This window comes from Anser anser (assembly GCF_964211835.1).
Source record: "Anser anser genome assembly, chromosome: 14".
Lineage (NCBI taxonomy): Eukaryota > Metazoa > Chordata > Aves > Anseriformes > Anatidae > Anser > Anser anser.
Window position 1 is genome coordinate 17,113,065 of NC_139735.1, and position 13,346 is coordinate 17,126,410.

Sequence of the window (13,346 nt, forward strand, 5' to 3'; positions counted from 1 at the left end):
ATCTGACAGTGTTGAAAGCAAGCTTGAAGTAACAGCACTGACTGACTCTTATTACTGAACCCCTGACGTACAGACCTATCTTATGCCTGGAGAGAGTATCCGGGTTAGAATTGCATTTTTCAGACCCAAGATTGAACTTCAAAACGTACAGAACTAAAAAGAAGATTAGGTGATAAAAACTAGACCTATAAATAAGCAATACTTATGGAAGTAATCACAGTACTGAGTAGACACAGGAATTTTCTGATAAATGTTTTTTTAGAAATAACTCTGCTAAAATCAGGCAGTTGAGAACTCTGTCCATTATTTGGCAATACAACTTCAATGTTTGTGTTAGTTAAGCATAGTCTCTGGATCATAAACTTACAAATATTCAGTCGTCTACTGTCTGATGTGGAATAATGAGATAGTAACATTTCAAAATGATTATATCAGAAGAAATGCTAAACCTATCTCCAGCATATTTATCTAAGTCTAGAACTACAACAGGATTTGACAAATTTAATTTTCACTACAAAGGATCTAAAAATATCCATTAATTTTCAAAACCTTGAGACTGTAATGTGCTATATCCACGTTCATAATGGAGCAAACCACAAAGACTGCAAGCTGAATAGCACTGAACTGAGTATAAAATATTTATCAATATGGTAGTCAAAGAATTTTACTTCTGGTAAAATATTGGTTCTTTTTTCAGTCAAGGGGATTTAGAACTCAGAAATGTTGACTAATTGGGCAAAACAGGTGATTATCATTTCGCAAAAACACATTCCTTTTCACCTATTCACATATTACTCCGGATCTCAACATCAAAATGTAGAAATATTTCTCTATGAAGATGGCAAAGGACTCGATATTTGAATAAATTAATATTGTCATTTCAACTTTTATCACTGAAGACCTTTATTTACTCCTAAACAGTAAAAGCCATAAGTCATGCTGCTTTCTGAATCTGAGGAATATAAGGTTTCTTTCAAAAAGAATGTTAAGCCAATTTTTACCTCTACATAAATAAGAATAGCAACACAGCAAGTCTTAGGTATTCTCCTTTCTGAAATACATCTGCACATTTGAATATTATTCTACCCATGTTCCAGAGGAATCAATCTCAAAAAAGGCAAGTGACTCACCTTCAGATTATGTTACAAGGCCCATCAGCTGCTGCTACTATCGCAAACTGAAAAACTAGAATTACATTTCTCAGAGCTGCTAATGTGGCAGGCCTAATTTGTAACATAGGCCATGCACTAAAAATCTATCTGTCAATCTTAGCTTATCTTTAAAAGCTCTAAACCCAGCAAACTGTTGATCAAGCTTAAAATTTATTTGATCTCTTCAGAATCAATATACTGATATGTGGTTATATAATAAAAAAGGAGTAAACTGTTTGCCTTCTGAGCATCAGGTTTATCCTAAGACACTTGAATACTGATCCATGAAATCCATGTGCTAACCCTGCATATCACCAGAATATCCTTCTCTGGAAAGAAACAACAAAGTCATTCATACAATGGTGTGCCTGGAAGGACATCTGTGCTTTTTAAGATTCAGATTCAACATATGCAGTTCATTTTATTACTGCCATATATGTCTTTTTCGGTAGCTATATAACATCGGATTACTTTTTTTTTTTCTGCTAAATTTTCTTCTTTTTTTCTTCTTCCCCCAACTATTCACACAAAACATACTTAATCTCACAGGACGAAAAATACCTATAATGGCTTCAGTTATCATGTTGCAATATTCTCAATAAAGATTTTCTTCTTCCAGTTTAACTATACACACCACGCATTCCTGATGCATAAAAGCTGCGAGGAAACATACCACAGCATCCCTCTTTCACTAAAGCCATTTTTACTAATTTCTTTGTGATGTTTGCAGACCATTAGGAATATTGATTATGAAATAGGGGCTTACCCACCTCTTTCAGCCTAAGCAACAGGCAGTCCCAGTTTAGAAAGACAGCTGGCAGACCAACCTCAAAAACACTACAAAAAAAACCCTGTCACACCACTGATGTTTTTGTGAGGCTATAAAATAGACAAGTATTTTAATGGACCGATAACCCTCTAAGAACTTCTGAAATTTAAATGGACACAGGTGCTAAGTTCGCCCAGGTTCAGAGGGTCTAACTACCTTTTAAATTATTTTTAAAGACATTTCTGTGCAAGAATAAACTATGTGCCTTATCCCAGGAATATCCATCATCTTGTGATCCTTGGGAATACTTCTTCTTAGAATGTTAGTGGTTGTGCTCTTTATGATAAGGACAGAACAGTCATTTTGGAAACACAGAAGTCACACAAAGGTGTAAAGTTTAATAAGTAAAGAAAAACAGATGGTTCCACTAATTAATTTTCTCAACTACATACCCTGTCCTCTGTAAACACTGTGCAGTAGCTAAAATGCCCTGGCTATTATTTTCTTAAATGAATAGATCTTTTTCAAACAGATTTACATAGTCAAATTGTATTAATCTCTTAAATTCAAGGAGCAAAAGTTAGGTTTGTTTGGTTTATAAGAGGTGGTTTATACATTTTAATGCAGTACAAAGACTCCAGAATTCTCTTCATGTTAAAGCTGACAAACACAAAATTAAAACTTTGCACTATTATCAGATCTTCCTTGATAATATATGAAGACTTACAGGACTCACCAAGTTAGGCATCAAAAAATTTCTATTATAGTTGTCATTAAAGGCAACTTAGACTTGATTTGTGGTTTGTTACTTTCTTTTTTTAAAACATACAGAACAGAGGTTAATTCATTCTTGTAAGAAATTGAATCAGTTGCTGTTTCTGTGTAAGCGAGTATAACGATATGCAGTTGGTGATTTCTCCTAGCAAACAATTCTACAGTGTTCTACTTCGTAACAGCCAATTAATATCGGCCGTATTCTTAGCTTAAAGTTATTTTTATATTTTATATTTATTTTATATTTTTAATTTGCCATTATTATGAACAAATAAGTCATTTGAAAGTCATGGAAAACTCTGAAACTAATTATCTGAATTTTTAAAATGTTTCCTTAAAGTTTCTTTCTTCATCTTTCTGCATTTCTGTTTGCCTTTTTTTTTTTTTTTCTTTTTCTCTGTCTCATTTCAAGATACAATATGACTGTGTGCATTTCAGGGACACACACACCAAAAAAATATAAATACACATTTCAGCATGCGACCACAATACCTTTATCTTTCAGTGTTCCATAAATGCAACTTCTTAGAGGTAGGTTAGTAGTTTTAGCCTTTTAGTGTAGCGTATTATTAATGTAGAACCACGGAATGGCTCGGGTTGGAAGGGACCTTAAAGATCATCTCATCCCAACCCCGCTGCCTCAGGCAGGGACACCACCCACTAGCTCAGGTTGCCCAGGGCCTCATCCAATCCGGCCTTGAATACCTCCAGGGATGGGGCATCCACAGCTTCTCTGGGCAGCCTGTTCCAGCGCCAACACCCTCTGAGTGAAGAATTTTCTCCTAACCCCTAATCTAAATCTCCCATCTTTTAGTTTAAAGCCATTTCCCCTTGCCCTGTCATTGTCTGCCCAAGCAAAAAGTTGTTCTCCATCTTTTTTATAAGCCGCCTTTAAGTACTGAAAAGCTGCAAATATATTCTTGCCTTAAGTATGACTGCTTTTCTTTGATTTCTCATATAACAAAAATATTGTGTAAACAAACGCGAGAGCATGTTGCCATTTATTTAGTAAGCACTTCTCATATTGCTTTGGAGATTACTATAGTACCTTTAAGATAGAGTAATAACATTTACACCAATACAAATGGATCAATTGTCGTTATGGGAGTGAGTTTAGAGATGCTCTAATTTGCTTCTAGGTGAACTGAAGGACTGCTGTCAAGCACAGATCCTTCTAGTAATGAAATACTTGGACCACTATAGTGTGCACTATAACAAATTGAGATAAATATCAGCATCCCAATGTTCACGTGACACCTATTATGCCTCCCTGTTTAATTAAGTATCTGCTTTTTGTGAGATCTTCATCTATGCTTTTCTGTTTCAATATCCTCCCTAAATCTTAGCTGCAGACTTAGATCATCTAAGTATATTCAGTGAAAAAAAAAAAAAAAACACTCTCAAATTGCATCATAACGTTTACATAATCACACATATTATTATAAATTCCTGGTCATCCTAAATGTGAATACAGGATCTAGAACCCCACATTCTGTAGATGAGTTTTATTAAAGAATGGCTAAGGACATATGGTATTAAAGGAAGCCTAGTGAAACGTATTTATCTTTATTGTACTTGATAAGAACAGAACTTTCTTTCATTAGCACTAACATATTACAATAGGCAAATGTACTGAATAATGTTGCAAGTTATATGATTCAGTATTGAACAGTTTCAAATTATTTATTGCTTAGATAAACCTACCCTTGCTCACTGGAAATTGAAGAAGGAAACAAAAAAGAATGAAGAACACTAACTGACATATGCTCAACTCTTCCCAGGCAGACTAATTAAAAATCATCATCTTTATTTTGTACTATAGTGTTCCACAATTTTCTTGATCATCCCAGAGGCATTTGATGCTGGATGTTTGTCCAAACTTCCCACTCCCAGGTCCTGTCTAGAAAATAACTAACACAGCCACTGGCACGGCTAAAGGCACTACAGCTGTTTGGGAAATGGAAAAAAAAAAAAAAAAAAACCTCTATTTTAAAATCATGACAAATACTTATGGTGCTATTTAATTTTTTTCATTCCCATTAAGATAATAATAATGATGTTTTTCAGACACTGTCATTTCAACACTACAAGCTATTCTGAGTTTAAAAAAAAAAATACAAGCAATAAAAACTGATGAAACTTGTTAGAAACTTGAACAGCCCCAACCATTTTTGGAGTATTGGACTGTGCGTTTGGTCATTTGCTCACTAATGATACTTCCTGTAAGACAAAATTTGAGCATTTTTCTTAGGAAAGTAATTAGCAGTAAGATGTACTGCAACTTCATCGGTGCCATAATGAAAATTCCTAGAAGAATCTGTGGTTCTTTTGCAAACATGGATTGTTTATTTTTTGTGAATGAACAGCTGATCAGTCCTTCTCTCCCTACACTCCCCTTTTAGATGTTGGTGACATTTAGGAACATCTCATTGTCTTAAACCAAAATGTAGATTTGGTTTAGGAAGTTTAAAGCTTCCTACAGAATTTACTATGTTTTTTTGCAAGTCTTGGAAAGTAAACATTCCTCGATCTTTTGAAAAAAACAGAGCTTGGCTAAAGTACTCTGGCTCTTAAATTCATAAGATTTTTCTACATTAATTACGATTCCATCATCATTTCATGTTAGACTGACCTTGTTGTATGCAACAGATAAAAGAGAATGTGAAAAATTTAGAACTTGAATCACTGAAACTTCCATGCTACACCTTAGAAACCCTGATCCAAACTGGAAGTGTTTAAAAGCTGTGCACAATTTATCTGTGTAAATTATGTGCAACTTATTAGTTGGATGTTATGGGAACTGCATAAATAAGTAAAATTGCATGAACACAATCCATGAAGTGAGAACTACTCCATACAGCACATTCCTGAGAAAGTTTTTACTGCAGACCTCAAGTACAGGTGGAAGAAAAGCTGCCAAAGGGGGTGTGAGTTGAACCCTTAGAGTATAATAATGCTTGAAAATGCACTACTTTGTGTCATGTTGCTATTTTAAAATGTAAATTGTTGTATGAACAATGTTCATATGTTAACATGTTATAGGGTAACTACGCATTTAACAGATTTTACTGCATTAGGGGGTGATATTTCTGGCAGACTATCAGGTAGTTCCATTTTTTTCAAAGTTCTACAGATATTTCAGAAAAGTCACATAGTAACTGAACCTCATGCCAGCATCTTCTGCTAACCAGCAACTCCTAAGCGGGCTAAAACTAATACTGTTGCCACACTACAGCTCTTAGTAGAAGCTGTTGTTATTTTGAAAATACCTAGCTGTAATTAGAACAAAATAAGAACTTATCACTAAGTAGGAGAAGCAGGTATTGACAACACTTTATAACTAGTAGCAAAGAAGTACCCAACTCCTATTTATCCTTACCATTCGGACCAAGCATGCAAAGACAGAGCATGCAAAGACTTCATAAAATTATAGTTATTACAAAAAAATATGACATTGGTTCACATTTGGATTACAAGATGACTCTTGTACAGGGAATCTGTGCAGTAAGAGCAAAGAAGAGCATTATATATGTATTTTTCTGCATGAAATTATCTGCATAGCTGACTTTACAGGGTAAGTTAGTTCAACAGCAACTTAGTTCAAACCAGTCCTGACTGTAGTCAGTTACATACATAAATTCTTGTGGTTCATCTATACCCCATATAAACCTTTGAGGACATGAAATCAGTCTGGTTTCATTTCTTTAGCCCAATGCATAAACAAACCTGTTAGTTACTAACAACAGAATTGTACTTCTTGCCATATAGATTCGGAAGATCTGAAAGTGTGCTCATTCTGATTTGTTTAAGAATACCTCTCATTCATAACTTAGAACAGGTTTTTCATAATGTCGCTACTCTCAGGTTTAGGTGCTGCAAGTGAAAATACCATGCAGGAATTTTGAAAAGGCCTCCAAGGAATAAACAGTGAATGAATCGGACTAAAGGATGAACGTGAGAAGTTTTATGAATTGCTGAGTCAATTCCCCTGGGTGAAGCATCACATGGAAACCGTCGTGTGTGTTAGGGGGCTATTTATTGATCTGGGGAATTGCTTGAAAAGAGTGAAGAAAAAAATAAAGCTTTTCTGTCTCAGTTGATTTTTCCTTAACGACACAGTAAAGTTGATCTACTTAAACCTGCTACTAAAAACATCTTCATAGCAAGCACATTAGACCATCTAACTTATTGCTTTATGAAGCAGCTTTTCAGAATTACATATTGGAAAATGAAATTTCTTACCTTTTTGTTTTCTGTTACAACATTTCATTTTTAATGATTATGGCCACTAGTCATACCAGACCACAATAAAATAAACTACAGATCTTACTGACAGTACTCCAAACAAGAGTATACAGTTACTGATGCTCATTATCAGAATTACCCATACAATTTAAAATAAGCACAAGTTAGTTAAGAGTTCTAGTCACTTTTGTTTCCTAGATGAACAAGAATTTTCACATTATCTGTAGGACAGTGTGAAAACTTATGAAGATCAAATACCATATTGAACTAATGGAAATGATAAATGTCATCTCAATGGATACTGCAGACACAGAGATCTATTTAGCAGTACTTAAAAGATGTGGTTGAAAAATACCCAGCAATAAATGAACAGAAAATAAACTCAAAGCAAGCATGATCTGTCAAAGCCAAGACAACAAGGCATTTGTTTTAACAGCTTGTCCATTTCAATACCACTATTTGAACTCTCCCATGGGAAAAAATAAAAAAATAAAAATAGAGAAAGTCACTGTTATTTACACGCTAAAATTAAGTGATGAAAATTCCAATAGTTAAATAATACCTGCTCTGATGATAGTCCTTCCAGTTCACTGCTAATAAAACAAAGTTTCTCCTCTGTTAGTATCATTGGTAGTATATTAATATTTATAGCTTAGCAAGGAGCATAAAGCTAACAATTGTTTACGGTGCAGGGGACACAGATAAAGCAGTAAAAGAAATCTAGTTTTCCTGAACAATAGTTTATATATAAAAACACATTTTCAAGTAAGACTGCTCAAGATGGATGGAAATGTATTCATTATGAAAGTCTGCATAACATTTGGGAGGATTTATTTATATCCTTCCAGCTTTGAGAGTAGTGGTTCCTTCCAATATTTTCTGTGGTACTGCAGTGTCCACAGCAGAGGAAGACAAATTAAGGGACAGCTTAACCTACTTGGACATACACAAATTCATTGGACCATGTGAGATACATCTGAGGTTGCTGACAGGTCTGGCCTGACATCACTGTGAGACTGCTCTCTATCATCTTTGTAAGGTCATGGAAATCTGGGGATGTTCCTGATAAGTTTCTGATCATGGAAAGCAAAGGGCAAAAAGAGAGGTAAAAGGAAACCCCAGTAAGCAGGGGTCTGTCAGCTTCATCTCACTTCTGTAGAAGGTTATGGTGCAAGTCACTTAGAAGCCATTTATAAACAGATGGAAAGCAAAACAGAGTTTGGGAACAGTCAGCATGGATTTACCAAATCAAACCTGACCAACCTCATTGCTTGCTAGGACTGACGTGTCCACAGGCTCTGTGGATGAGGTGAGAGAAATGGTTGTAAGATACCTTGATTTTAGTAAGGCTTCTGACACAGTTTCCCATAGTCCACATCAAACTGGTTAGTGATGGATTGGATAAGTGGACAACAAGGTGGGAGAAGAATCGGATGGGGTGCTGGGCTAAGAGAGTTATCATCAGTGCTGGGAGGTCCAGCTGGCAACGAGTTAGAGTAGTGAAAGACTAGTGGTGTCTTTGATGGATCAGTATGAAGACCAACGCCGGGAATCACCTTCACTAATGCATGACAGGACAAAGTGCAATTTCAGCAAGTTTGTGGATAACACCAACTCGAGGGGGAGCAGTCAACATGCTAGTGGGCAAGGCTGCTTCCAGATAGCCCCAGACAGACTGGAAACAGTCTGATGGGAACCTTGTGAAGTTCAGCAAAAGGAAATGCAAAGTCACACATCTGGGATAGCATAACTCAGGGACCAACTGCTGGGAAGGTGGCCAACAGTATCCTGGGCTGGATTAGCAAGAGTGCAGCCAGCAGGTCCAGAGGAGTGATCTTCCTCTGTATTTGGTATTGGTTAGACCACATCGGAATACTGTGTCCAGTTTGGGGTTCCCCAGTAAAAGAAAGATACTAACATACTGGAATTAGTCCCACGGAGAGCACCAAGATGGGTGGGAGGGGGCAAGGAGGCGGGGGTGGAGCGCATGGAGAGGCTGCAAGGGTTGGATTTGTTCGGCTCTGAGGAGGATAAAAGGCTGCCTTGTTGTCTACAACTCCCTGACCATAGGATACAGGGAAGACAGAGGCACACTCTTCCCAGAGGTGCACAGCAATAGGTTAACAGGCACTGAAAATGTGTTGGAACTTAGGAAATACTGATTAGATGTTAGGAGAAATTTATTTACTTATTTTTACCACAAGGACAGTCAAATTTTAGATCAGATTGCCCAGAGGCTATGCAATCTCCATTCTTTGAAGTGTTCCAGATCAACCTGGTCTAGCTAGACCTACTCCAAGCAGGGGGTTAAACTAGATGACCTCCAGTGGGCCCTTTCAACCTAAGTTGTTCTATGACTACTACAAGAGCAAATAATCTTAAAAAAGCAGACAAAAAACAAACAAACAAACAAAAAGCACTAAGAGAATCCAAGCTAATGATGTGATTTAGTTTCTCTTTTTTTTTCCCTCCAAAACTTGAGCGTAAGCTGAAACTAAAATTTATTATAAAATAAAACATTCCTCTATGCAAATGTAATGAAAAGCTCATTATGACTTTCCAGCTACCAGTGCAAACAGTGTACTTAGCCAAACAGTAATTGTATTAGGTCTTCCTTCTACTCCAATACTGCTTTGAAACTTGTGTCCCTCAAATGAATAATTACCTACAAAATAATTAAATGTTGCTGATATAGTCTACTCATCCTACTTGAACACTGAAACAGCAAAGTCTGTCTTCCCTGAAATCTATCTCCGTCATGTTGGATAAGCTTACTGCCCATCACAGGGCTGGCATCGATCCCTACTCAATTACAGATGAACATAGCACCATATTAAAAGACAAATAAGGTTTAATTTTAATCACAGCCAGCCTGTAAGTCCGTGTTCCATTATAGATTAAAAGAACCAATTATTTTTAAAAGTAAAGATTTAATGAAAGGCCTTACTAATATATAGACAGACACATCACTCCCTTTGCATTCTAAGTTGAACTCTGCAGTAATGGTTGAAACAGCTGCAAACAATCTAAGCAAGACATGGGGACACTTCTTGGAAGAGAATGTTTTTCTTCCTTCAAATCACAGAAAAACACTTTCTCAAAAGGGTTTCTTTTTTAAGATTTCTTTTTTCCAAAGTGTAAAGTCACAAACCATTTATAGACAACAAATTAACTCCATGGCCAGAGTTTTATTGTTACTAAGACAGAGTAAATGCAAAATAATTGCACTGAAGCAGACAGACATTCCACACTAACGACACCAAATGCTCCTGAAATCACTTTATCCCGGAATCAGAAAGGTAGTTAGGAGCCTAATTCTCATTTGAATTCAATGGGAATTAGGTACCTACACATCTCTGCATCTAGACATTATAGTCTTCCATCTGTAACAACAGGAGTTGGCTTGCCTAATTAACTCAAGAATCTAGGTCATCAGAATTCTTATTTTCTTGCTATTCATTCTTTAGTAGTAGTTTCCAATCTTCCTTGTTTATTGAGTTATTATAATGTTCGCCAGAGTGTGAACTAATAAAAATGTAGCTATAGAATGCTGTTGATATTAGCTCTGAGAAGGTAAGGAGATAAATATCTATTTTTAGAGAAATCTACTCACTGGATAATCAGATAATGGTGTTGACTAGTGCTATGAATGCAATTCCACTTATACTGTAAATGCATAAGAAACGATGTATACATAAGATAGTATCTCACTTTTTAAACCAATTTTAATATAACATCATGTTTTGCTTAGGAATTTTCCATATACCGTTCAGTCTGAAAAGCTGTAATATAGGATAAAGGACCTATTTTTCTAAATTTAGACTTATTCTCTTTGGAAGTGTTAAAATTAACGTAGTAGTTACCAACAATGACACTATTATATGAATCGTATAACTGACAGCAATAAAAATAATTAATAATGAAACTCCCTTGCTTATAAAGCACAGGTATTTTATTTGCCCCCACACACAACCTTTGATGAAAAGTGTATCAAATAAATCAGAAGTTTGGTCTACAGCACAAGAACACTAGCAAAAAATGCAGGTATTTCTCAAACATTTTAAGTATCTTATATCAAAAGGAAATTTAAAATCCTTCTGATGATACACAAAAGACTTGGGAAACTTTCTCATCTACTTATAGTCAGTCCTTCTTGGTTTTGGATTGCTAAATTCCTTTTGGTTTTGTCCTTACTGTTCCCTGAAGGAAAAAATCTCAAGCTTCTTGATACATATTAAATATTCACAAAGAGAACATAGGAAAACAGCAGCTAGTGCTACAATGGAAAACAGCAACTCATAATGCAGGTGCAATGCAAAGAGCCACATTACAAAGAAAGCAAGCGAATTAATTTTCTCATACACATAAATGCACAGAATTAACAGAAGCCAGTAACTGAATCTACCTGACTGGTACATAACTGAGTTCTCACCTCCAGACTCACTCTTTTTTTTTTTTAATGGTCTTTCAAACATAACACATTCAATTTTTTTTTTTTTTTTTTAAGTAAATCACTAATTTTTTCTAACATATTCTGCGGATTTTTTACATGATACTTATCTTAAAGGACAAATGAAAACAAAACTCTGTTAAATCTATGCACAGAAAATATATAAAAACAAGATAAAAATATCATTCGTACAGAAAGTCCATTCTTAGCATATTCCTCATTAGTAGGAGGTGGATATAACTATCTTGTGGTGTTGCTTTGGTTGTTATTGATATTTGGTTGTTACTGTTGTTTTAAACACAAATAACAGTTCTCACAAAAATATTTAAAATATGCAAAGGTAAAGACCATTTACCTGATCTAATATGAAGCCAACCATGATCTGGAGATCAACGTGATTAATTTATCATACTCGATTTTAGAAATGTAGAAACAGTTTATTGCTTTCAAACACCAAACATGTTGTGTGTTACATTTTTTATCACTTGATTTTGTAAACTTTCTAATTAATTGCCAGCTAATCTAAGTTTTGACAGAGAAGAAGAAGAAAAGAAGAATATTTCTTCTGTAAAGAAGAAATATTTGTATACACAAGAGAAATTAGGGAACATATCAAGTACTTCCAAAATCCAGCAATGTATTTGCTATGCATTTAATAATTAAGCCTTGAAAATATAAATTGTTAGCTCACACTGAAAATTTCACCTGCTATATTTTTACTCTGGAATTTCTTTTCATGTTTTCCCTTGCAGTTTCAAAGGCCTCACTACCGTGTTTTAACAGAGACTTAGCTAAGAAAGTAACCATACTGTCTACTACATCCTTGTGTGTTTCATCTCTGCAAACAAACCATTCATCAGTCTGTGCTTTTGGGTACTGTATGACACAATCACAAAACACTTATTTATATACCCAGCTGAGTAACTTTAACGCTCCATGTGGTATTTGGCCAGAGGAGGTCCATATTAAGATATTTTGCAACAGCATTAGGTCTCCCTCCCAGTCTGTGTTTTCAGCAGTGGCAGGTTAGCTCTTATGGTATAAGCTATCATGAAAACTAAAGCAGGCTTTTATGAAGACTAGTAGATGTCTTGATTCCCACTGGGTGAATAACAGCACCAAGACATTTACAAGAGATTGTTGTAGTCACAGAGAGTAATTAGGTGCTTAATTCTGCCATGGCCTTTCATGAGGTCTTAGACACCTCAAATTTATGATCTTGAGTTTTTCCAAAATAATATATATATATATATACACACCCTTTACAATCATAGTGCTGTGATATGCAGAGATACAGACATATGAACTTTCATTTGGACAATACATAAAAATAAAAAACAGTGCCCTCAAAGTCTGAAATACTTAATAAAAATGGCCGGTTCTTATAAGCATCATTTTGACATTAACTGAGTCATTTTGGCTGCATAATCAAACCCCTGAAGGGATACAATAAAATATAAATTTAATCAAACACATTTTTAGAACAGGCTTCAAGCTAGTGCATGTACAAGTTTGACCCAAATATCTAGTCATGAGTATAATAACAGACCTTTAATTATAATTTCTATTATAATTGTTCTATCGAAGAAAATGTAGCCAGTACACTTACCTGCAATTATGCATACACAGTCTGTGGAAAGAGTAGATAAAGACTCTCCTGTGAACCGTCACTTGCTGAGCTAATTCACCCAACTGGTTTAATTTCTTTTGCCCTCAGTCTGTTGTTACAGTGATTACATCTAAATGAAAAGACAAGGAAACACCAAAATGGAAAAATCAGTAGACTTATTCTTTACATTTTAAATATGACTTTTATTCTTGAACAATCAGAAAGATAGGGTCACAGAAAACACATTGTATGGAAAATTACGTATTTTGTACACTTTCTGATGATAACACATATCTTATCTAATTGTTAAAATATATGGCCTCTCTGAGACTCATTACAATGTGCATC

General features: G+C 35.3%; 1 protein-coding gene across 27 annotated transcripts in view; it reads right to left on the bottom strand.

The window, feature by feature from the left end:
* TENM2 (teneurin transmembrane protein 2) overlaps positions 1 to 13,346 on the bottom strand; it is a 1,465,234-nt gene that overhangs the window by 1,247,315 nt on the left and 204,573 nt on the right. For all 27 annotated transcript variants that reach the window (XM_083799339.1, XM_083799310.1, XM_083799353.1 and 24 more), the window contains one exon: positions 12,999 to 13,128. The gene's annotated coding sequence lies outside the window, so the exon portion shown is untranslated. The remainder of the gene's footprint in view (positions 1 to 12,998; positions 13,129 to 13,346) is intronic.